This window comes from Mus musculus, chromosome 11 (genome assembly GCF_000001635.26).
Source record: "Mus musculus strain C57BL/6J chromosome 11, GRCm38.p6 C57BL/6J".
NCBI classification, from domain to species: domain Eukaryota; kingdom Metazoa; phylum Chordata; class Mammalia; order Rodentia; family Muridae; genus Mus; species Mus musculus.
The window spans coordinates 16718074-16744896 of record NC_000077.6 but is presented as its reverse complement, the minus strand read 5'-3'; the positions used below and the strand labels follow the sequence as shown (position 1 = coordinate 16744896).

At 40.0% G+C, this 26823-nt stretch overlaps 1 long non-coding RNA gene and 1 other non-coding gene across 2 annotated transcripts in view; both read left to right on the top strand.

Annotated features, from left to right (window-relative positions):
- Window positions 1–2638: 2638 nt before the first annotated feature.
- Gm39583 overlaps window positions 2639–26823 on the top strand; it is a 54322-nt gene continuing 30137 nt past the window's right edge. The window contains exons 1-2 of the long non-coding RNA XR_872253.2: window positions 2639–2804; window positions 3732–3864. This is a non-coding gene — a long non-coding RNA (predicted gene, 39583). The remainder of the gene's footprint in view (window positions 2805–3731; window positions 3865–26823) is intronic.
- On the top strand, window positions 12186–12292 carry Gm25698. The gene has a single exon (XR_003949971.1). It is a non-coding gene; the product is annotated as a U6 spliceosomal RNA (small nuclear RNA).

Here is a 26823-nt window from a genome sequence, read left to right as displayed (position 1 = left end):
GCATCATTAGCTACTGGGAAAATAAGTGAGGTAACTCAGGCTTAAGAAAACAAACACCATGTGTTCCTTCCAAGTATGAATCCTGTCTGTGATAGTTGGCATTGTCAACTTGGCATTATCTAAAATTACCTTGGAGGAAAGTCTCTGAACACACAGGTGAAGTATTGTGCAGGTTTGGCTATCCTCTGGAAGTTTATCTTGACCAGCTTAAAAAGAGTGGGAAGATCTATTCATTGAGGGCAGCCCCATTCTCTGGGCTGGGGTCCTGGGTTGCCTAAAAAGGAGAAAATGGGATGAACTTGGAATATTCACCACTGCTTCCTGACTGTGGCTGCTTTAAGCTCTTCTCCTTGACTTCCCTGACATGATGGAAAGTACCTTGAAGTTATCAAATTCTGGATCAAAACAAACTCTTTTCCCTTAGTTACTTTTGTCAAAGTGTTTTATTAAAGCAGCAGAAAAGTAACTATGACACAAAGTTCTAATGCATGTGTGTGATTAAGAGAGAGTGAATGTGGGTAAGCGGTAGAAAACTGGAACTATTCTATTGTCCTTTGTGGGATGGCAATAGAAAATGTGATATGAAAGTGACAGGAGGAGACTGGAGACAGAAAGGTTGGGGGGGGGGGAGGCAGAGGCAAAGTGATGGGGAGGAGTGGAGAGGCTAAAAAGTAAAGCAATATGGCCATAGCAACAGATGCAGACAGAGCACTGACTAACCCTGCATCCACTTACGATGAAAACTCTCAGCAAACCAAGAGTAAGAAAAGGGTTCCCTCAGTTTGATAAAGACTATCTATAAAATTGTCCCAAGATTAATATCATGCTTAAGGATGACAAATTCAAACTATTCCTGCTATAGTCAGACAGAGGCAAACACTATATTTCATCACTTGTTTAAATATCTTATTACAGGTCAATTAATTCAATGGCTCGGTGATAAATACAATATATACTAATGTGAAGAAAGATAGAAAAGGAAGTTTCATTTGCTTAAAATAATTATACTTGGGAGGTGATTTCTGGAAGCTAGTCTCAAAATGGCATTTCAGATGGAGATAGGGCTGCAAAGGTAAGACTCCTGTAGATTGAAATAAACAAGTCTGAAAAAATTATATTTGCTATATATATTTACAATTGATGGAAAAATAGAGTTGTTTTTCCCCAAAGCTTAAATGGAAAGATCTGCAGAAATTCTAACACTTGCTCCTATATTGCTTGCAAACAACAACAAAACAAACCCCAAGCCCACAATACCCTTGGTTGGTGAAGTGTCCTGTTCCCATTTAGATAGTCTAGTTCCCATCTAGAAGAATGAACAAAAAAGCTTTTTGCTCTGTGATCTTTGTTACAGGAGGTAACAAATGAGAGTTGGAATTATTAAAATAATTAAATCATGCAGCATAAAATACTCAAAGGCATTCCTCTAGCTGCATTATAATAAGCACCCCACTATGGTTGCTTCAAGGCCCCAGAAAAGCAGCCATTGGGCCAAGAAGGGCCTCCCAGAAAGCAAGGTAAGCAACAATGGGCTTCAGGAAGAGAAGAAGATCATATGACTACTGTTTAATTCATAAAGTAAAATATGGGCACATTCGGAGATGCTAGCTATTTTAGTACAACTTAAAGTTGTAATAAGTGGTGTTCTAAAATCACTGAGTTTGAAGTGGGTGGAGATGGACATATTCCAAACTCTGATCTCATGAAACTAACACTACCTGTACTTGTTATCTTGTTTATTGCATTCATTCACTCACTCTCCCCACTGTGTGTTGTGTGTATAACAAAAATACCTGCATGTATAGCTCAGTGTACATTTAGTTGTCAGAGGACAACTTGTAGGAGTTGGTCCTCTCCTCCCACCATGTGGCTACACCATGAACTCAGTCATCAGGCTGGACGGTAACTCCTCTAAACAATTTGGTATACACAGCTAGAATAAGAGAACCTTGCACTGGAGTCTAGCTCATTAGGTCTCTCTCTCTCTCTCTATTAGTCTTCATGGTCACATGAAGAGTGGAAAGAAAATAAATCACTGCGCTTCTTAAAAGAACTTTGGGGCTCCCAGAGGCACAATTTAGTGTCAATGACATTTCCCTGAGATTTCTAATTATGGACTTTGAAGATCATACTGTTCCCCCCGAAAGAACAGCTCTTGGGCTAGGGAGATGGATTGTTGATTAAAGTACTTGCTTTGTAATCATGAGAATGGAATTTGTATGTCTAGCAGCACCCATTTAAAAACGAACCCAAACAGAACAAAAACCAGGGTACAGAAGTATGAGGTTTGCACCCCAATGCTGACGGAGGGGTAAGAATGGTGGATTCCTGGAATTGTTGACAAGCCATCCTAACTGGAATAGCCAGTCTCAGGTTCAGTGACAAAGGCCAACAGCTCAAAAAATAAAGTTGAGATCAATAGAGGGAAAAGACGACCTCTGGCCTCAGCACACACGGGTGTACACCGTGTACAGCCTCCCACCACCCACCTCCTTCATGGAACTGCAGAGGGAAAACAAGGTCAACAGCAGTGCAAATGGGGGCTGGCATCCATGATCCCTGTTCATGCCTTCTGCAGATGGACATGCTAATAGGGATCTTGCTGTTTGCAGTAGAAACATGCACATTTGGTGCAGGCTAGAGAGCTCTACACAGCCAGTGCCTTGGCACAACAGCTCCCCAGTTGCTGTTGTTCTTTTCTTTAAAGATGGCTTTGAATCCTGCTTCCCTTCCTGTCGAGTGACTCCAGGAGTCACCTCTGATTCTGCTTTGGGAATCCCACTGACACTGGGGCTTCACAGGAGGTGCGTAGGTGAATGTCTACACATGAGGCAATGGTATAGTTGGAAAACTGAAAAGGTTGCTTACAGCTATGCAAAGAAGCGAGGCAGATATCCAGGAACACCCTTAGGGCGCCCTACCCACTAGCATTTGGCCCAGATAAATGTGAGTTTTCATTTGAGAGGGCTTTACCTGAGACTCTTGGCAAGAGACCTGATTTGGTTTTTTAAGCCTCTGTGCCTTGGGATGTGTGGCTTAATGAACCAGCAATTTCTGATCTGGCCAGGCTGACTTTGTGACCTTTTGTGGTTTTATAATGAGATTTGTTTTGAATGCATTGTTTCAATGGCTCCCCGCATCCAACCTCTTTCTTAAGAAACATTGGTTTTCTTTTACATCTATTTTTGAATGGAGGGTACAAATCAGAGCTGGTGAGAGAGGGCTGAGTTTTCTCCAGTTTTAGTGGAATGGTAGAGGTGATATTGAAGATTTCCTACTTTACTTTCTGAGATTTGGGGATGTTTGTGAAAGTTATTTTTCAAAACAGTCCTTACGTATCCTATTGTCTTTTGCCTAGCACATGCTACACAGGAGCGAGGCCAGGAAGGTCTCCAGGGAGATCAACTGAGTTTCCCCTTCAGCTGTATCAGTTTCCTTTTTACAAAGAGTCTTTTGCTCTCATTTGCAGACGAGCAAAATGCAGGTGGCCAGTTTTCATAACAGCTTTCTATCCAGGAGGGAGCCTGGCAGGCTTGCCTAGGTCTCACTTAGTCCTGGGGCAATGTCCCTTGGCTATTGTGGCTGTCAAACTGGCTCCTGAGGACATGACTCTTATACGGGAGGCACACAGATAGAAGTCACTCTCTGTGGTGTTAAAGGGCTTTTAAACATGGTCTTAGGAAGGTTCCCCAGAAGTGTCACATGGTAACCTGGCTGCTTCGGCTCCACAGTCTGCGAGAACAGATGGTTCGTTGGCCAGCCTGAATTACATTGAAGAGTGTCCACATCATCCAGAAGAGATGAGCATCCTAGAGAGCACTGAGGAGAAGGAAAGCTGTTGTTGGTCCTGATGAGTTTCATATGGTGAGTCCTAAGATGGAAAAACAGTAATATTTTTATGTTACCCAGCCTTGGAAACCTTGTGGCCATGTCTATATTGTGTATAATGTTACAATAACTGCTTCAAAAGACAGTGCACATCAGTATCTAGTCTTCCACAGCACCGCAGGCTTGCCTTGGGTAGAGGACAGCAAGCCAACAGCTAGTTGCCAGAAAGCCAGAGGATTAGGCTTCCTGGGGAACTTCAGCTGCTGCCTGATTTGAGGGTTTTTGTCCCCCTGACCTTTAGAATTCATATATGGGGATATTGCCTGGCTCCACGTCTGGGGAATTACTAGGAATTATAATTAGTTTTAAACGTGGGGGAGTTCAACCATCTTTTAGGGGGCTGGAGAGGAAAGGGTTTATTTGGCCTTTATTTCCTATTTTTGTTCATCACTGAAGAAATTCAAGAGAGGGGGAACTCAGGGCTGAAACCTAGAGTTAGGAGCTGATGCGGAGGCCGTGGAGCGCTGCTGTTTAATGTCTCTTTAATATTTTTTATTGTTCTCTCATATAATACATCTCAACTACAGTTTCTCCTCCCCCTCTTCTCCCAGTCCCTCTGCTCACCTACTCTCTCCTCCAAATCTACTTCAGTTTCCTTTCAGAAAAGGGCAGTTCTCCCAGGGATATCAACCAAACATGGCATCTCAAGTTGCAATAAGACTATTGACATCCTTTCTCATATTAAAGCTGGGTAAGACAAAGGAGGTAAAGGGTCTCAAAAGCAGGAAAAGGGGGTCAGAAATAATCCCTGCTCCCATATTTAAAGCAGCTATTATTGTTGTTATTTCGGGGTTGTTGGTTTCTAAGCCAAGGTCACATTCTCAGGCATAGGCTAGAATCACAGGAGTTGAGATATACACCTGGCTCCTCCAACAGCGAATACATAGGAGCTACTAACCTGGCATCTCTAGGAGTCACTACTGTTTCTCTAGTTGTCATTGAAGACACTGGGAATGTCCACTGGTTTGTTACTGCTCATGCCTGCCAAGGGACATGAAACTCTGAGGACCAGGCATTTGCTTCTTCCATAGCTCGGCTGGGGTTTGAAGGAGTGAGTGGGAGGTGATCTTCTCCTAGTTCTGCCTTACTTGAGGCCCTTCATGGCGTCTCTTCTATCATCTTGGTCCCCGGGGTTAAATAGAGGTCCTCAGGCTTATTTCAGAATGGCACTATTTGTAAGCCATTTTTTCTGGGCCTCTGTGTTGTTTTGATCAGCAGCTGGGTAATGCCATATCTCCCTGAAGTGAAAAATGGGAACAGGAAAGAACTGGAAGAGGTAGGCCAATAGTTGTAATTTAGACTTGCCACATTTGAAACAATTTTAGACTTCCACATGGAGATATGGAATAATTAGGTAGATATGTGATCTTGGGCCTCAGGGAAGAGATGTATGAGTGAAAGATAAAAATGTGGCTCATAGATAATCCAGTAATAATTTAAAGTCTGAAATGAACTGGGGAGGATAAAGAGCTTAGAGGAGAGATTACCCTTGGAACCTATGGCTCTATGAGGTGAAAAGTTAGGAACTGAAGAGGAAGAAGCAAGCTTCAACCTCAGCTGTCAGGAGCCTCCGCCCTGAAGGCAAGTGGGAGAACTGGTTTGGTCTGAAAGCATGTGCCCACTGCCCTAAAAGCTGCAGCTAGCTCAGTGGACTCTGGCCACGGAATGCAGCTCCTTCCTTATCAGATGCTTCATTGGAGTAATGAGGTAAGAGCTTGGAATGGAATTCTGTTGGAATTTCGCTCACTTTGGAGAAACATTTAAAAAGTATTGATGGCTACAAAATGTTCTCTCTACACATATACACATATTATATCATAGAGATTAGAGTCAGTTGCTTATATCATATTATATTTCCACATTCAGAAAACCATCTTCCTATTTTGTCTTCCTTTTACCATACACATCATAGGCTGAAAAAAGTCAGAACTCTCAGTGCTAGGGGTTTGAAAGGGATCTCAGGAAGGATGGCAGAGCGGTGCTTCTTTGTGATGGAGGAAGAGAAAGGAAGTCCTGGGTAGGAAAGCTCTGAGCAGCAAGCAAAGTGTGAAGGCCCAGGCAGGGGGAGAGAGGGAAGAAACTGAGGGCTGGGATGCCATAAGAGTCACATGTCTCCTTTGCAAAGCCCTTAACGTCCACTCACCTGTCCCCACTTATACTACTAAGTTGGCTTTACAGCTTCAATAACTAACACACTCATTTGGTTCTAGAATAAATGGAATTTAAAATGTGTACAGTAAAAAGTCCCATTGGGCCAATGCTAATTGGCTTTTTAGCCATTTCCAAATGGCTTGTTAGCTTCTTGTGGTTCTTCCAGACCCAGTCTTTACACTCCCAGGGTTTCCTTTACACTTTGCACATGCATACTGTGCCCGGTGCTCAGCTCCTAGCAGGACTTCAGGAAGTCTCCTTCTCTTTCTTTACATGAAGTTGTTTATGTATGTGTATATATATATAATTACTTTCCTAGTTCCCTAGCAAAAGATGCTAAAAACATTTCCAAATAAAATCAAGTGAATAATATTTAGTACCAATTCTGTGCATTTGCAAATAACTCTTGAGTGTTTTGTTTATGATTTAAAAATATTTATTTCTATTTTCTTTTAAAATCTACACTTTTAAAATTTAGACAGAGAGGTAGAGGTGTAGAATTCATGCTTAGCCTGAGAGGACACCGTTTGTTCCCAGCACTAGAAAAAGAAAAGAAAAGAATCTAAACATGCTTTAATGAAATTCATGTATTAAATTATTTTTCTGCTCCATTTGCATTTCCCTATGGTCTATTGTTCATGTATTTATTAGATATCCATGAAATTATTTTTAGTCATTTTTCCAATTTAAAAATATTATCAACTTAAGGCATAGCTTATTTCTTTTATTTACTTAGTGAGGCTGGAGATTGACATTGGACATACACTAGGAAAGCCCTGTTCCATTGAGCTATATCCCAACACTGAGACACCATTCTTACACAGCCACATTCATGAATCATCCTGTATAGCTGGCACTCTGAACAACTGAGAAATAACCACTGAAATCACGGTACACCAGAGGCATTGCCATCTCCCATAATAGTTTCCATGTTCTTTTAAAGAGTCCCCAGTCCTCCGTTCTTGACCCCACCACTGATTTACTCTCTGTCATGGATTATCTTGTATTTTCTAGAGTTTTAAAGAAGTATGTATTTCAAAATGGACCATATGCCATGTGATATATTTTGTATAAATTGAGGTCCGTCTATATTGTTGCCTTTAGTGGTATTCATTTGTTTTAGTTGCCATATAGTATTCTGCCAGGTGATTAAAGTACCCTCTGTTTACCCATTCGCCAGTGCTGGATATTGGACTGTTTCTAATTTGAGGTTACACTCATTATCAACAAAGTTACCACGAACATGCACATACAAGTCTTTGTGTGGACACATGTTTTTATTTCTCTTGGATAAATACTCAGGAGTCAACTTAATGAGTCATAGAGCAAACAGCAGTCTAACTGCTTCCTGCTTCTCTGCTCCTGCCCTCATGTGCCTACATCTAGGGAGGAGGACCAACTGCCCATAGTAGGTCATGGTATCAGGTAAGGCAGAAGTTATATAGACAACTCTTTAGAGAACTAATGGGTCTCAGAGCATGCAAACCCTTATGTTATACTTACCTATCTTGTCTACAGTAGAGTATGTTAAGCCTGGAACTAGGAGTGGATTATGATGGACACACACTTATCTAAACAATGTTTAATCTTACTAAACTCTAGACACAGCATATCAGAAATTTTTATTTGCATTTCAAGCTTTGGATAGTCTCCTTGGTTAGATCTAACAGCAGTTGGCACAAGAGAGAGACGAAGATTGTGAATGACTGCTGTTTTCTACATGGCTACATCTAGTAGGAAGATGTAATAGGTAAATACCACCAGTTGAGCAGCACTTTGCTAGTGAGAGATGGGGATGCTACAGAACAGAAGTCATCACAATTAAATTGATGAGTGAATCTTCTGCCTCCATCCTTTTCAACATTAAAAAGGCAATGCTATCCAGTAGAGTGGAATTGGAAGACACTGACTTAGACTTTCCCAAAATCAGAGGGAGACTGATTTTGATTAATGAAATTCCATTAATCATTAAATGAATGAAATTACACAGCCTAATCTTAGATAATATCTTTAATAAGCTCACAAATTGTTTTAGTATCATTGTAAATGAAAATCACTGGTAGTAGAATTAAACTAAGGACAAATATATAAAGTATGTTAATTATTAACTTCCTAGTACCTCTAATATTTTTAGTTAGTTAGACCTAAAAATTAATTTATGCAGAATGTTACCACCTAAAAACCCTCATGTGTCATCTAACCAACACAAAAAAGTACAGAGGGCTGGCAATATAACTCAGTGGTAGGCCCTTGCTAGTATGTGTGACTTGTGTAGGGTCCCAGGTTTAGATTCTAGTTACACACAGAGACACATAGACATACAGGAAAGAATAAGGAATAATGTCCACATGAAAAAAACCAAAGATGGTGTCATGGCTCATTAGTGAAGGGTAATACCTTGCCCACACAATACTTCATTCCGTTCCCATCACGTAAATAACCCAGGACGCTCACAAACCAACTAAAACTCCAGCTCCTCACACTGCTATCCTCCTCTGACATCTGCTGGCACCCAAACTCGTGTGTACCCACATGCACAATTGAAAAATAATAAAAAAATTAAACAAAAAGAAAAACTATAAGGGTCAAGACAGCGGGGAAAGAAAAAATAATCAAAATAAAATTATGTGCAAAGGTAAAAAACAAAACAAAACCAAAAAGCTCTCTGGGTATAAATAGGAATTTGTAACTTATGCATAACACAATGTTTTTTCTTTCTATGTAATCTGAGAGGAAAAATTTGTATGATTAGTTTTCATTCATCACATGTGCACATTCACACACTCACACACATTTAATGCCAGTGAAATATTATGGTGACATTATGAGTCCTTCTTCCTTGCTGGTAACCTTACGAATGCCAAAGAATACGGGGAAGTCAGAACATGTAATTTTGTACAGGTAGACCTAGAGTCTGCTCCTCAGAACTTGTAACAGTGTCTACACTTAGATCTAGAACCTACTCCTAGAACAATGGTTTATTTTGTAGTAGTTGTCCAAAACCCATACTCCCAAGCACAGAAAAAAAAAAAAAGCAGAAAATCACCACACCTTGACATCTGCCATTGTAAGGAAGACTCATCATGACATCAGCTGAGAAACTGGCCTTTATGGTGAGTGATGACATCAGCAACAGACAAGACTGGAATGTAAACACAGTTGAGAAAGCTTAGGAAGCTATAGTAAGAATTAAAAGACTCCCAAGGCCTTTTCCACACATATATGACAGTTGCTGAAGAAAGAGATTTTCCATGCAGTTGAGCTGCCTGCAGGTTGTGCAGGGATGCAAGGATGCAATTCCACTCAAGCCTAGCTTAGTGGGCAAAGTTGATTCAGGTTACTTACAGGAGGATGTGTGAGCACTTACTTAGAGGAACAGGGTTGACTCAAAGGAGTCTGTGTCATAAAAATCCCAGCCCATGATGACTCATGAGAAATGCAACCTTACTGAGGTCTCTGTAAATGCCAGAGACTGGAGGACCATAGAAGCAGCACAGGCTATCTAAAGAGAAGGGGGCATGCAGATAGCAGTGTTTGATTGACATCCACTGGGTCCAATAGCTCCGTGGTTATGGGCAAGTTTTAAAGGAGCTGATTCAGCAGAACTGGAGTGGGACTTTAGTGGCTCTGCTGCAACCCATGGTAGGCTATTACTTGTAGGAGGTAGGTAAGGCTCTGGCCATTCTCAGAATTTTAGGCCAACATTTAAATTGAGATTTAAAGATTCTATAGCAGTGTTCTTGAGCATTCCTAATGCTGTGACACTTTAGTGCAGTTCCTCATAATGTGGTGAGTCCCCCAATCCAAATAAATTCTTTTCTTGCTACTTCATAACTGTAGTTTTGCTACTGTTATGAATTGTAATGTAAATATCTGATATGCCATCCCCCAAAGGGGTTGTGACCCGCATGTTAAGAACTGCTGTTGCATAGCAACCAAGATGGGATGAGGGAAAGGTAAAGCAGGTGTCTAGGTCACTGGAAGAAGACAAATATGGCAGATCTGTTTTGAGTGGAATTTCTTGTTGAGTGGAAAAACCCAAACACCAGATGCTCTAGGAATGAGCTTCTGTAAGGCTCAAAAGCCTGAGCAACAGTTCCCAGATACAGTTATATCTCAGTGTCCAGAAATAAATGTCTGTATGTTCTTGCTATTTGTACTACATGTGGATTATTTGTGTAATTGTATGGTGGGGCTTCTACTGTGTCATCTGAGAAACGCCAAAAGCCAAGCTGATGCCATCAGACAAGCGCTCTGTCTGACTTGGTGAATCAAGCAGTGATTACCAATAAATAAAATCACCATTGTAAACGATAGGCATTCAATGTTATTCAGAATGTACATTTTCATTTGTTCTTTGATTATTAAGAGAGCTTCCACATTCTGCCAGTTTGATATATTTTGTTGTGCTTTACACTCATCGGTTCACTCTACACCACTTTTTATTTGTTGGGGGTTGGTCTTATGTACTGTATATTCAGTTCCAGATTTCTGTGTCTAGAACTCTGGTTACAGGCTGGACGTTGACATTGTCATCATTATTGAACCACCCCCTGTATCACTGTTGTGTAAAAAAATGCTCCCCAATTATCTCTGATTGGTTAAAAGTCAGCCTATAGCTGGGCAGAGGAAATAAGAAAGCTGGACTTACGGTCCCAACCAGGGGTCCCAGGCAGAGAATTTAGGAAGGCTGGATTTCTGGTACCAATCTGGGGTCCCAGGATGAGAGAAGGAAGAGAAGAGCTACAAGCAAAGAAGGTAGTGGAGACAATGTACAACAACAAAGAGGATATACTATGGTGTTGTGGTGAGAGAGAAGACATGAAGAGACACACAGACCAGAGAGAGCCAGGACAAAGCCAGATTGGTAAGTGACAGGGCATTTGTCTGGGTATCAGCAGTCTAGTCAAGTTAGAATAGCTCTGAACCTGGCCAACATAGTGCTTAAAGCTTGTTAACAAACCTAGTAGAACTTTGTGTCAATTGTTTGGGAAGTAGAACAGGAGCAGAGAAGGCCCTCACCTCTGAATTACTGCTACAGTATTGGCAGATGAAGTGTTGAAGGGCCCATTTCCCTATCAATTTGTTTTCATAATAAGGGTAAATATAAGCCTATCATTGTCATCGTAGTCATAGTCATCATTGTTGTTGTTATTATTGTTGTTTTAGTCTACACATGACTTTTACAACAGAATCTCTCAAAAAACAAAATTGCATATGAAAGATTATTCACTGGAAAATATCAGATGTCTACATTTTTGTCAAGGCAAAAGAAAGACATGTTGCTTCACTTACAGGGAATTTGTGAAGATTTTCAAAGACTCTGATATGAAAAGGCATTATTTCAAAACATGTGCTGCCAAATTTAGTGACCGTCAAGGCTGTGCCAGACACACAAAACAGAACCGAAAACATGTCTGCCTTCTCAACAATAATTTATGTTTTAAAAAGTTACAGATCAGATAGATTTTATTGTAAAAGCCAATATGTGTAGCATAATTAATGATAAAAAAATCAGTCATTTACTGTCACTTTTCAAGGGCAAATTTGTTCATTTCTTTTCACTAGACTTATGTGTGTCCTAATTTCTTGGAGATGAATGCACCTCACTTCAAAATCACCTTTTCATACCCTCACTTTTTGGCAGCACCTGTATCTGTAAATAACTCTTAATAAAGAGTCACATAATGGGAAAAATAGAGCCACATTATCTGGTGAACACCTTGAGAACTTCACTGTGACATTTAACTATTTCCATCAAACCAGATGCTGATGCATTAGTATCTCAACTATTTTTATGTATTTTTATGTATATGTATGTGTGCCTGAATGAGCTAATGTGCACTTAATGCCTGTGAGTATCATCAGAGGCTAGAGGGCATCAGATCCTCTGTAACTGAAATTATAGGCAGTTGTGACCCATTTGATGTGAGTTCTGGAAGTTGAACCTGGATCCTTTGTGTAAGCAATAAGTATGCTTAACCACTGAACCAAGTCAGCAGGGCACATTACAGAGTTTTGTGTCCTCTGCCCCCAATTTTCACATTTATAATACAGATATTTTAAAAATAAATAAACATGTATTACCTACATGTGTTAATTTTATTTATTGGTGATCACATAGGAGTGATAGAAATCTGATCAAGGTGCTCACTTCGGCAGCACATATACTAAAATTGGAACGATTCAGAGAAGATTAGCATGGCCCCTGCGCAAGGATGACACGCAAATTCGTGAAGCGTTCCATATTTTTTAAACTCATAGCTCTGAGTGCCTCCATGAAGAAACGGGAGAGAGCACATACTAGCAGCTTGACAACACATCTAAAAGCTCTAGAAAAAAAGGAAGCAAATTCACCCAAGAGGAGTAGACGGCAGGAAATAATCAAACTCAGGGGTGAAATCAACCAAGTGGAAACAAGAAGAACTATTCAAAGAATTAATCAAACGAGGAGTTGGTTCTTTGAGAAAATCAACAAGATAGATGAACCCTTAGCTAGACTCACTAGAGGGCACAGAGACAAAATCCTAATTAACAAAATCAGAACTGAAAAGGGAGACATAACAACAGATCCTGAAGAAATCCAAAACACAATCAGATCCTTCTACAAAAGGCTATACTCAACAAAACTGGAAAACCTGGACGAAATGGACAAATTTCTGGACAGATACCAGGTACCAAAGTTGAATCAGGATCAAGTTGACCTTCTAAACAGTCCCATATGCCCTAAAGAAATAGAAGCAGTTATAAATAGTCTCCCAGCCAAAAAAAGCCCAGGACCAGACGGGTTTAGTGCAGAGTTCTATCAGACCTTCAAAGAAGATCTAATTCCAGTTCTGCACAAACTTTTCACAAGATAGAAGTAGAAAGTACTCTACCCAACTCATTTTATGAAGCCACTATTACTCTGATACCTAAACCACAGAAAGATCCAACAAAGATAGAGAACTTCAGACCAATTTCTCTTATGAATATCGATGCAAAAATCCTCAATAAAATTCTCGCTAACCGAATCCAAGAACACATTAAAGCAATCATCCATCCTGACCAAGTAGGTTTTATTCCAGGGATGCAGGGATGGTTTAATATACGAAAATCCATCAATGTAATCCACTATATAAACAAACTCAAAGACAAAAACCACATGATCATCTCGTTAGATGCAGAAAAAGCATTTGACAAGATCCAACACCCATTCATGATAAAAGTTCTGGAAAGATCAGGAATTCAAGGCCCATACCTAAACATGATAAAAGCAATCTACAGCAAACCAGGAGCCAACATCAAAGTAAATGGAGAGAAGCTGGAAGCAATCCCACTAAAATCAGGGACTAGACAAGGCTGCCCACTTTCTCCCTACCTTTTCAACATAGTACTTGAAGTATTAGCCAGAGCAATTCGACAACAAAAGGAGATCAAGGGGATACAAATTGGAAAGGAGGAAGTCAAAATATCACTTTTTGCAGATGATATGATAGTATATATAAGTGACCCTAAAAATTCCACCAGAGAACTCCTAAACCTGATAAACAGCTTCGGTGAAGTAGCTGGATATAAAATTAACTCAAACAAGTCAATGGCCTTTCTCTACACAAAGAATAAACAGGCTGAGAAAGAAATTAGGGAAACAACACCCTTCTCAATAGTCACAAATAATATAAAATACCTTGGTGTGACTCTAACTAAGGAAGTGAAAGATCTGTATGATAAAAACTTCAAGTCTCTGAAGAAAGAAATTAAAGAAGATCTCAGAAGATGGAAAGATCTCCCATGCTCATGGATTGGCAGGATCAACATTGTAAAAATGGCTATCTTGCCAAAAGCAATCTACAGATTCAATGCAATCTACAAATTCAATTCCCCATCAAAATTCCAACTCAATTCTGCAACGAATTAGAAGGAGCAATTTGCAAATTCATCTGGAATAACAAAAAACCTAGGATAGCAAAAACTCTTCTCAAGGATAAAAGAACCTCTGGTGGAATCACCATGCCTGACCTAAAGCTTTACTACAGAGCAATTGTGATAAAAACTGCATGGTACTGGTATAGAGACAGACAAGTAGACCAATGGAATAGAATTGAAGACCCAGAAATGAACCCACACACCTATGGTCACTTGATCTTCGACAAGGGAGCTAAAACCATCCAGTGGAAGAAAGACAGCATTTTCAACAATTGGTGCTGGCACAACTGGTTGTTATCATGTAGAAGAATGCGAATCGATCCATACTTATCTCCTTGTACTAAGGTCAAATCTAAATGGATCAAAGAACTTCACATAAAACCAGAGACACTGAAACTTATAGAGGAGAAAGTGGGGAAAAGCCTTGAAGATATGGGCACAGGGGAAAAATTCCTGAACAGAACAGCAATGGCTTGTGCTGTAAGATCGAGAATGGACAAATGGGACCTAATGAAACTCCAAAGTTTCTGCAAGGCAAAAGACACCGTCAATAAGACAAAGAGACCACCAACAGATTGGGAAAGGATCTTTACCTATCATAAATCAGATAGGGGACTAATATCCAACATATATAAAGAACTCAAGAAGGTGGACTTCAGAAAATCAAATAACCCCATTAAAAAATGGGGCTCAGAACTGAACAAAGAATTCTCACCTGAGGAATACTGAATGGCAGAGAAGCACCTGAAAAAATGTTCAACATCCTTAATCATCAGGGAAATGCAAATCAAAACAACCCTGAGATTCCACCTCACACCAGTCAGAATGTCTAAGATCAAAAATTCAGGTGACAGCAGATGCTGGCGTGAATGTGGAGAAAGAGGAACACTCCTCCATTGTTGGTGGGATTGCAGGCTTGTACAACCACTCTGGAAATCCGTCTGGCGGTTCCTCAGAAAATTGGACATAGTACTACCGGAGGATCCAGCAATACCTCTCCTGGGCATATATCCAGAAGATGCCCCAACTGGTAAGAAAGACACATGCTCCACTATGTTCATAGCAGCCTTATTTATAATAGCCAGAAGCTGGAAAGAACCCAGATGCCCCTCAACAGAGGAATGGATACAGAAAATGTGGTACATCTACACAATGGAGTACTACTCAGCTATTAAAAAGAATGAATTTATGAAATTCCTAGCCAAATGGATGGACCTGGAGGGCATCATCCTGAGTGAGGTAACACATTCACAAAGGAACTCACACAATATGTACTCACTGATAAGTGGATATTAGCCCAAAACCTAGGATACCCAAGATATAAGATACAATTTCCTAAACACATGAAACTCAAGAAAAATGAAGACTGAAGTGTGGACACTATACCCCTCCTTAGAAGTGGGAACAAAACACCCTTGGAAGGAGTTACAGAGACAAAGTTTGGAGCTGAGATGAAAGGATGGACCATGTAGAGATTGCCTTATCCAGGGATCCACCCCATAATCAGCATCCAAACGCTGACACCATTGCATACACTAGCAAGATTTTATCGAAAGGACCCAGATGTAGCTGTCTCTTGTGAGACTATGCCGGGGCCTAGCAAACACAGAAGTGGATGCCCACAGTCAGCTAATGGATGGATCACAGGGCTCCCAATGGAGGAGCTAGAGAAAGTACCCAAGGAGCTAAAGGGATCTGCAACCCTATAGGTGGATCAACATTATGAACTAACCAGTACCCCGGAGCTCTTGACTCTAGCTGCATATGTATCAAAGGATGGCCTAGTCGGCCATCACTGGAAAGAGAGGCCCATTGGACACACAAACTTTATATGCCCCAGAACAGGGGAACGCCAGGGCCAAAAAGGGGGAGTGGGCGGGTAGGGGAGTGGGGGTGGGTGGGTATGGGGGACTTTTGGTATAGCATTGGAAATGTAAATGAGCTAAATACCTAATAAAAAATGGAAAGAAAAAAAAAAGTAAAAAAAAAAAAAAAAAAAGAAATCTGCTCAAGGTTCCTTCCAGTCTACGCCAGCTCCAGGCCACCTTGGGTGCAAACTCAGCGGATGGTCCCCAGATGATTCACCACCCCCCAGGCACTCTAGCAGGCCCAGGATCTTAAGATCACTGGTGAGTGGAACACAACGTCTGTTCCAGCACAACTGGGAGTGCCTGGGGTCAGCAGGAGCAGAGAAACAGGAGCCCCATCTGACCAGCAGCTTGGGTTCCTTCCTATCAGTGCTAGTCTACCTTGGTTTCTAACTCAGTGGACAGCCCCAAGGTCTCCAGAAGAGGTACAACTTCCAGGTGCTCTAACACACCAGGAACTTAGGATCCCAGGAGCTTGGTCACACCAGGATCTCAGGCCAATAATTCTGAAACACTCAGAATCTCGGGATCCCAGGGTCCCGGAATCACACAGTCACAGAGAAAGCTGGACACTGAGGAGTTTTGACTCAAATGGGATTACAGGAAGGACAAGCTCCAATCAGATATTGAGGGCAGGGAGCACTTGAGATAATCAGATGGCAGGAGGCAAGCCTAAGAACAGAAGCCACAGAAACCAAGGATACTTGGCATCATTAGAACCCAACTCTTCCACCATAGCAAATCCTGAATACACCATCACACCAGAAAAGCAAGAGATGGATCCAAAGTTACTTCTTCTTCTTCTTCTTCTTCTTCTTCTTCTTCTTCTTCTTCTTCTTCTTCTTCTTCTTCTTCTTCTTCTTCTTCTTCTTCTTCTTCTGATGATGATGGAGGACTATAAGAAGGACATAAATAACTCCCTTAAAAAAATTCAGGAGAACACAGGTAAACAGGTAGAAGCCCTTAAAAAGAAAACACAAAAATCCATTAAAGAGTTACAGGAAAATACTACCAAACAGGCGAAAGAATTGAACAAAACCATCTAGGATCTAAAAATGGAAGCAGAAACAATAAAGAAATAACAAAGGGAGACAACTTTGGAGATACAAAACCTAGGAAAGAAGTCAGGAGCCATAGATGCAAGCATCACCAATAGAATACAAGAGATAGAAGAGAGAATCTCAGGTGCAGAAGATACCAGAGAAAACATTGACACAACAAAGAAAATGAGAAATGCAAAAAGATTCTAACCCAAAACATCCAGGCAATCCAGGACACAATGAGAAAACCAAACCTAAGGATAATAGGTATAGACGAGAAGGAAGATTTTGAAATTAAAGGGCCAGTAAATATCTTCAACAAAATTATAAAAGAAAACTTCCCCAAACTAAAAAAGAGATGCCCATGAACATACAAGAAGCCTACAGATCTCCAATTAGTTTGGACCAGAAAAGAAATTCTTCCAGTCACATAATAATCAAAACACCAAATGCACAAAACAAAGAAAGAATATTAAAAGCATTAAGGGAAAAGGTTCAAGTAACATATGAAGGCAGACCTATCAGAATTACACATGACTTCTCCCCAGAGACTATGGAAGCCAGACGATCCTGAGCAGATGGCATACAAACCCAAAGAGAACACAAATGACAGCCCAGGCTACTATACCCAACAAAACTATCAATTACCATAGTTGGAGAAACCAAGATATTCCATGACAAAACCAAATTCACACAATATCTTTCCACAAATCCAGCCATTCAAAGGATAATAAACGGAAAACTCCAACACAAGGAGGGAAACTATGCTCTAGAAAACACAAGAAAATCATCTTTCAACAAACCTAACGGTGATAGCCACATGAACAGAATTCCAACTCTAACACCAAAAATAACAGGAAGCAACAATTACTTTTCCTTAATATCTCTTAATATCAATGTACTCAATTCCCCAGTAAAAAGACATTGGCTATGAGACTGGTTATATAAACAGGACCCAACATTTTGCTGCAAACAGGAAATCCACCTCAGGGACAAAGACAGACACTACCTTAGAGTAAAAGGCTGGAAAATAATTTTCCAAGCAAATGGTACCAAGAAACAAGCTGGAGTAGCTATTCTAATAACGAATAAAGTTGACTTTCAACCTAAAGTTATTAAAGAAGATAAGGAGGGACACTTCTTACTCATCAAAGGTAAAATTTACCAAGATTGATTCTCAATTCTGAACATCTATGCTCCAAATTCAAGGGCATCCACATTCATTAAAGAAACTTTGCTAAAACACAAAGCACACATCACACATCACACATCACACATCACACAACAGTGGGAGACTTCAATACCCTACTCTCATAAATGGACAGATCCTGGAAACGGAAACTAAACAGAGACACAGTAAAACTAACAGAGGTTATGAAACAAATGGATTTAACAGATGTCTATAGAACATTTCATCCTAAAACAAAACAATATGACTTTTTCTCAGCACCTCATGGTACCTTCTCCAAAAATGACCACATAATTTGTCACATTACAGATACAAAAATATTGAAATAATCCCATGCATCCTATCAGATCACCACAGACTAAGGCTGATCTTCAAGAACAACATAAATAATAGAAAGCCCACATACATGTGGAAACTAAACAACGCTATACTCAATGATAATTTGGACAAGGAAGAAATAAAGAAAGAAATTAAAGACTTTTAAGAGTTTATTGAAAATGAAGCCACCACATACCCAAACTTATGGGACACAATGAAAGCAGTCCAAAGAGGAAAACTCATAGCTCTGAGTGCCTCCAAAAAGAAACTGGAGAGAGCATACACTAGCAGCATGACAGCATACCTGAAAGCTGTAGAACAAAAGGAGGAAAATTCAACCAAGAGGAGTAGACAGCAGGAAATAATCAGACTCAGGGCTGAATTCAACCAAGTGGAAACAAACAAACAGACAAACACACACACACACACACACACACACACACACACACACAGACACACACACACACACACACACACACACACACACACACACACACACACACACACAAACTCCCCAAAGAATCAACCAAACCAGGAGCTGCTTTTTTGAGAAAATCAAGATAGATGAACCCTTAGCCAGACTAACTAGAGGGCACAGGGATAGTATCCTAATTAATAAAATCAGAAGTAAAAGGGAGATATAACAACAGAACCTGAGGCAATCCAAAACATCATCAGATCTTACTACAAAAGGCTATACTCAACAAAACTCTAAAACCTGAATGAAATGGACAATTTTCTAAACAGATACCGGGTACCAAAGTTAAATCAGGATCAGATTAATGATTTAAACCATCCCATATCCCCTAAAGAAATAGAAGCAGTCATTAATATTCTCCCAACCAAAAAAGCCCAGGACCAGATGGGTTTAGTGCAGAGTTCTATCAGACCTTCAAGGAAGACCTAATTCCAATTCTCCTCAGACTATTCCACAAAATAGAAACAGAAGGTACTCTACACAATTCATTCTATGTAGCCACAATTACTCTGATACCTAAACTACACAAAGACTCAACAAAGAAAGAGAACTTCAGATCAATTTCTCTTATGAATATCGATGCAAAAATACTCAATATAATTCTTGCAAACTGAATCCAAGAACACATCAAAATAATCATCCATCATGGTCAAGTAGGCTTCATCCCACGGATGCAGGCATGGTTCAATATGTGGAAATCAATCAACATAATCCACTATATAAACAAACACAAAGACAAAAAACATATGATCATCTCATTAGATGCTGAGAAAGCATTGGACAAAATCCAACACCACTTCATAATAAAAGTCTTGGAAAGATCAGAAATTCAAGGCCCATACATAAACATAATAAAAGCAATATAAAGCAAACCAGTAGCCAAGATCAAGCTAAATGGAGAGAAACTTGAAGTGATCCCACTAAAATCAGAGACTAGACAAGGCTGCCCACTCTCTCCCTACTTACTCAATATAGTACTTGAAGTCAGAGCCAGAGCAATTAGACAACAAAAGGAGATTAAAGGGATACACATTGGAAAGGAGGATGTCAAAATATCACTATTTGCCAATGATATGATAGTGACCCCAAAAATTCCACCAGAGAACTCCTAAACCTGATAAATAATTTCAGTGAAGTAGCTGGATATAAAATTAACTCAAACAAATCAGTGGCCTTTCTTTACACAAAGGATAAACAGGTTGAGAAAGAAATTAGGGAAACAACCCCCTTCAAAATAGTCGCAAATAATATAAAATACCTTGGTGTGACTCTAACTAAGGAAGTGAAAGATCTGTATGATAAGAACTTCAAGTCTCTGAAGAAAGAAATCAAAGATCTCAGAAGATGGAAAGATCTCCCATGTTCATGGATTGTCAGGATTAATATAGTCAAAATAGCTATCTTGCTGAGAGCAATCTACAGACTCAATGCAATCCCCATCAAAATTCCAACTCAATTCGTTACCGAGTTAGAAAGGGCAATTTTCAAATTCATCTGGAATAGCAAAAAAGCCTAGGATAGCAAAAACTGTTCTCAACAATAAAATGACCTCTGGTGGAATCACCATGCCTGACCTCAAGCTGTACTACAGAGCAATTGTGATAAAAACTGCATGGTACTGGTACAGTGACAGAAAGGTAGACCAATGGAATAGAATTGAAGACCCCTAAATGAACCCACATACCTATGGTCACTTGATCTTTGACAAAGGAGCTAAAACCATCCAGTGGAAAGAAGAAAGCATCTTCAAGAAATGGTTCTGGCTCAACTGGTGGTTAGCGTGTAGAAGAATGCAAATTGATCCACTTGTATCTACTTGTACAAAGCTCAGGTCTAAATGGATCAAGGAACTCCACATAAAACCAAAGAAACTGAAAATTATAGAGGAGAAGGTGGGGAAGAGCCTTGAAGATATGGGCACAGGGGAAGGATTCCTGAACAGAACAGCAATGACTTGTGTTGTAAGATCAAGAATTGACAAATGGGACCTCATAAAATTGCAAAGTTTCTATAAGGCAAAAGACACTGTCAATAAGACAAAAAGGCAACCAACAGATTGGGAAAAGATGTTACCAATCCTATATCAGACAGGCTAATATCCAATATATATAAAGAACTCAAGAAGTTGGACTCCAGAAAACCAAATAACCCTATTAAAAACTGGGGTACAGAGCTAAAAAAAGAATTTTCAACTGAGGAATACAAAATGGCTGAGAAGCACCTAAAAAATGTTCAACATCCTTAATCATCAGGGAAATGCAAATCAAAACAACCCTGAGATTCCACCTCAAACCAGTCAGAATGGCTAGAATGAAAAACTCAGGTGACAGCAGGTGCTGGCGAGGATGTGGAGAAAGAAACACTCCTCCATTGGTGGTGGGACTGCAAGCTGGTACAACCACTCTTGAAATCAGTTGGTGGTTCCTCAGAAAATTGGACATAGTAGTACCAGAAGTTCCAGGAATACCGCTCCTCGGCATATACCCAGAAAAATGCTCCTACTTTTAATAAGGACACATGCTCCACTATGTTCATAGCAGCCTTATTTATAATAGCCAGAAGCTGGAAAGAACCCAAATATCCCTCAACAGAGGAATGGATACAGAAAATGTGGTGCATTTACTCAATGGGTATTACACAGGTATTAAAAAATGATTTTATGAAATTCTTAGATAAATGGATGGATGTGGAGGATATCATCCTGGGTGAGTAACTCAATCACAAAAACCACACACGGTATGTACTCACAGATAAGTGGATATTAGCCCAGAAGCTCGGAATCCTTCTTAAAGCGGGGAACAAAATACCCATGGAAGGAGTTACAGAGACAAAGTTCAGAGCAGAGTCTGAAGGAATGACCATCCAGAAACTGCCCCAGTTGGGGATCCATCCCATAAACAGCCACCAAACCCAAACACTATGGCAGATGTCAACAAGATTTTGATGACAGGAGCCAGATGTAGATGTCTCCTGAGAGGCTCTGCTATTACCTGGCAAATACAGAAGTGGATGTTCACAATCATCCATTTGACAGAGCACAGGGTCCCCAATGAAGGAGCTAGAGAAAGTACCCAAGGAGCTGAAGGGATTTGAAGTCCCCTAAGAGGAACAACAATATGAACTAACCAGTACCCCCAGAGCTCCTTGGGGCTAAATCACCATTCAAAGAAAACACATGGTGGGACTCATAGCTTCAGCTGCATATGTAGCAGAGGATGGCCTAGTCAGTCATCAGTGGGAGGAGAGGCTCTAGGTCCTGTGAAGGCTCTATGCCTCAGTATAGGGGAATGCCAGGTCAGGAATAGGAGTGGGTGGGTTGGAGAGCAGGGCGAGGAGGGAGGGGATAGGGGATTTTCAGAAGGGAAACTATGAAAGGGGATAACATTTGAAATGTAAATAAAGAAAATGTCTAATAAAAGAAATAAAGTGGGAAAAAAAAAGAAATCTGATCAAAACCCGTGGCTGGTAAGGTCCTAGGTCCTATGTGGAAGCCACCACTGTTCTTTTCTCAGTGAATTTGTTGCTAAATTGTCTACTGACTGTGTTTATATCCAAAGACTAGTGCAGCCTTGGTTGAAGAAGTATGAATAACTAACTGGTCAAGTGCTATTAATGAGTTACTCTTCGATGCCCAGTCTATACAGGACGTGTAAGCCTCCTCCTCCAAGGCTCATGAAAGAGGGAGTAGAAGGAATGCAGAAGGCAGAGGATGGGAGGAACGCCATGGAACGCTGTTTTTTGGGCATGACATGACTATTGCACTAATGAGTTCACAGCAACTGTGTTTACTGGCACTAGACTTGCTCAAGATTTAGCTGGTCAACAGGTCAACATTCCATAGTGGATGGAGGAGGTGATCATGAGGCCTCCACCCATAGGTGAGGGACTGTGGTGATTATGACTTCTTATGGAGGGAAAATCTTTTATATTTGGTGGTGTTGCCATTGATCAGCTAGCTACTCAGGCTCACTCCTAACCAATGGTCAAGCAAGAAAATCCTTAAAACCGGAGAAGGAAGAAACAAGATCAAAGCATAAACATGAAAGAAGGGTGGGAAATGCTGAGAGGAAGGGTTAGGCAGCTCTTCAGGGAGTGAGAGATAGTAAGGAGGGAGGGAGGGAGGGTGGGAGGGAGGGAGGGAAGGATGGAAGGAAGGAAGGAAGGAAGGAAGGAAGGAAGGAAGGAAGGAAGGAAGGAGCGAGAGACTGGATGTGTAAATTACCAAATTTTATTGTCTTGTGTGTGAAACTGTCAAGGAATAAAATAAACAAATGAATAAGCCATGAAAGTAGGAGGAAATTTTGTCGTGAATAAAAGGGGAGTTCAGAGAAAGAGAGATGAGGGGCATCCAAATGCACATTGCATGCATGTGAAGTTTTCAAAGAATCAGGTATGCTAAAAAACCAACAATGACAACAAAGTGATGAGGAGAGAGGAAAGGAAGTGGAAAATTGACATGGATAATTTGATTTTGGGTAAATGAATGAAAGCATTATTTAATATAATTTCAACAGTGTGTTTTTACTTGGTAATAAGTTAAAGACATAGGAACGATAAGAAAAATATTAGTAAAGATGGATTCGCTTCTTTCTTTTTTCCTTCCTTCCTTCCTTCCTTCCTTCCTTCCTCCCTCCCTCCCTCCCTTCCTTCCTTCCTTTCTGTACGTGTTTCACCTAAGTGTGTGCACAGGTGCTCTTGTACACATAGCAGTACATCTGGATTCCAGCGGTTGACCCTCAGATGTCTTTCTCAACCTTCCATCTTATTTCCAAGACAATATCTCTCACTGAACCAGAATCTTACTAGTCTGCAGCATCTACCTTTCTCAGCTGTTCCCTCACCCCAACACTAGGATTATAGATAAATACCATCACACCTCAATTTTCTGTGGGCACCAGTGATCCAAACTCAGGTCTCCATTCTTCAGCAACAACCACTTTACCCAGGGAGCCCCAATCAACCCAAATCAAATATATTTCAACCATGTCTGATCAACAGAAGGGGCAACAGAATTATGTCTTTTTTGTATAAATTATTTGTGTGTGTTAACTTTCCTATAAGTTTGAAATGTATTCCTCAGTGTTTTCTTAACTTTATTGAGGAATGCTTTATGTAGGTGTTAAAACAAATACTCAGCCCTACCTTTACTATAGTTTGTTGGCTTCAATATAACCAAATAGTCTTTTCAGAGGGAGTATAAAAGAGTTACTCAAGCATTGATTTTTATTGTTTTGCTTATGAAGTAAATCTTGTAGGATATGGTTATGACTCTTTCATTTTTAAATGATATAAATATAACAAGCTAAACCACAGACCTCTAATTGGCTAAAGCCAAAAAATGGAGATTTGACAGGTTGAGGTATTGAAGGGCCGGAAGTGAGTGTAGACAGCAAAGCCCACTTAGGGCATGACTTGAGTGACAGCTAATATGGCTATAGAGAAATAAAAAAAAAGATTTTTTTAAATTTCAAGTGGTTATTAAAAATCAAAAGGAGAATCATAATAAAGTCATATGAACATTATTAGAAGTTCCATTTTTATTGTTTGTAATTTTGTTTGAATTCAGACATGTTCACTAATTAACACATTATTGTGGCTAATTTTAATCTTATGATGAAAAAGTTAAGAAGTCACAGACAGAATGACCACAAAATCTGACTTTTTACTTATAGAAAAGATCTAGGTCTTTGTCCTAAGTGTACAATAGTAGCACACCTATTTTATATTTATGAGAATCATCCCACTTCCACATTATGGCTTTTACGTATGTTGTCTCCATGTTCATCTTGTGAAGGTAGAAAGCCATCACACATGCATTTCATGTCTGCCCAGGTGAGGACAGAAGATTGAGCCCTTCTATTTCCTGCTTAGCAGGAAGGACTAGAACTGTTGACCTTTGTGGTGACCATTAGTCCCTGTGGTCATCACTCTGATTAATCATAGCTCTCCAGATAGATAAAAGTAGCACATATGCAATGATAGAGATGTTTGTAGGTAGGTAGGTAGATAGATAGATAGAATAAATCAATCAACAGCTAGTTAACTAGCTAAATAGGTAGAGGAGAGGGGATTTGTTCTTGGAATTGTCCTACATGATTTGCAGGCTGAGGAATACTGTGACAGGTTGTGTATCAGTGATATATCTCATTGCTGTGACCAAAGTGATGACAAATACATCTCAAGTAAGGAAAGGTTTATTTGGTTCATAGTTTAAAGAGTTATCTTCCATCATGGTGGGAAGGTGTGACCATGGGTGTATGAGGTGGCTGATCATATTGCATTCAATCAGGAAACAGAATGAGTTGAATACTGGTGCTTATGTTGGTTCGTTTTAACTTTTAAAGAATCTGGCACTTTTTATCCAGCCCATGAGATAATACCATCCACATTCATACTGTGTCTTTCTTCATCAGTTAGACTTCCCTAGAAATAGCCACAGTGACATGCCCTGAGGTATGTTTTCTAGGTGATTATTCCAAATCCAGTCAAGCTGACACTGATTACCCATTACAGGCTATCAACAACCTAGAGCCTCTGGGATGTAACATGGTCTAGCCCAGAGGCACCAGAACCAAAACCAAAACCAAACCAAACCAACCAACCAACCAAACAAACAAACAAACAAAAAACCAACAAGAATGTATAGCTCTCAGCCTAAGACTTAAAAGCCTGAAAATCACTGAAAAGCTGTGGATTCCAGGAGAGAGTGTCCCAGATCAGAACACAGACATACTCAATTTTTCTGTTTTTTTTTCTATAGGGGCCCAACTGATCACATAGGGGCTACCCACATTAAACCCATTGAGTCTACTGATTCATATAAATCTGTCTCAGAAGCATCCTCATGAGCATACCACCCAAATAGTTCTTTACCCAGTTTCTAAGTATTTCTTAGCTCAGACAACGTGGTATGTAAAAGCAGCTGTGTCCCTAGTGCTTGGGGAGAGTCAGTCTCTCTTCAGTGACACAAGTGGATGACTAGTTTGCTAAGGTAGCACTTGCATAATGATACCAAATGAAGGATTGTTGGATAAAAATCAGTTCACAAAATCTCAGTCCCTTGGGAATGGTGTTTTGTCCTTATAAATATTTTGTGAAAGAAAGAGAAAGCTAGTGGCAAGAACGGAAAAAAAAAGAGTTGATCAAGTTATGTCAAATCCATGAAAGATTGTTCCTATATAAACATGTCATTTAAGCTGTGGAAAACAACTGTCTTGCCTAGATTTAAAATACCATACATTGTCAGACAATGGCAGCATACACATTTAATCTCAGCACTTGGCAGGCAGAGGCAGGTGGGTCTCTGTGTGTCTGAAGCCAGCCTGGTCTACAGAGAGAAATTCAGGACAGCCAGGGCTATGAGGAAAAATCGTGTCTTGAAAAACCAAATTTGTATGTGTGTGTGTGTATCATATTTCTGTCATGGAAATGAATCTTGAGTTCTGAATTAGTGGGCTACTACAAAATAATATGATTTGTCCCAAACAGCAAACCTCACAATACAATAAAATTTGTTGTCAGTAACTCAAATTCATGAAATCAAAGAAGTGTAAGAGTGCAGTAATTAATTTATATATAAATAAATGCCATATAAATAAATGTCCAGAGATAACACTCATATCACCATAATCTTAAACCTAGACAACTGTCTACTTGGCCTGACTCACCAGTTATGAACACTCCAAGCTTCTTTTCTCCATCAGGAAATCTCCCTGCTTCTCTACTCCTTTTGATTAATACTCATGAATCAGGTATGTGTGAAACACTGTACTAGCTGATGAGATTAAAGGATGAGCAATTACCAAAACCCTTTCCTTCTCACAGCTTATAGATCGTTGAGAAGGCAAAACTTTAATCAAACTTTAAAAATGTATCAGTATCCATGACTAAAGAATCCATGACTAATGGACCAATGAGTTATGGAGATCAGAGTATATGCATGTAATGCAGGGGGCAGAAATCCATTGAGTAGGATCTACTTGCATT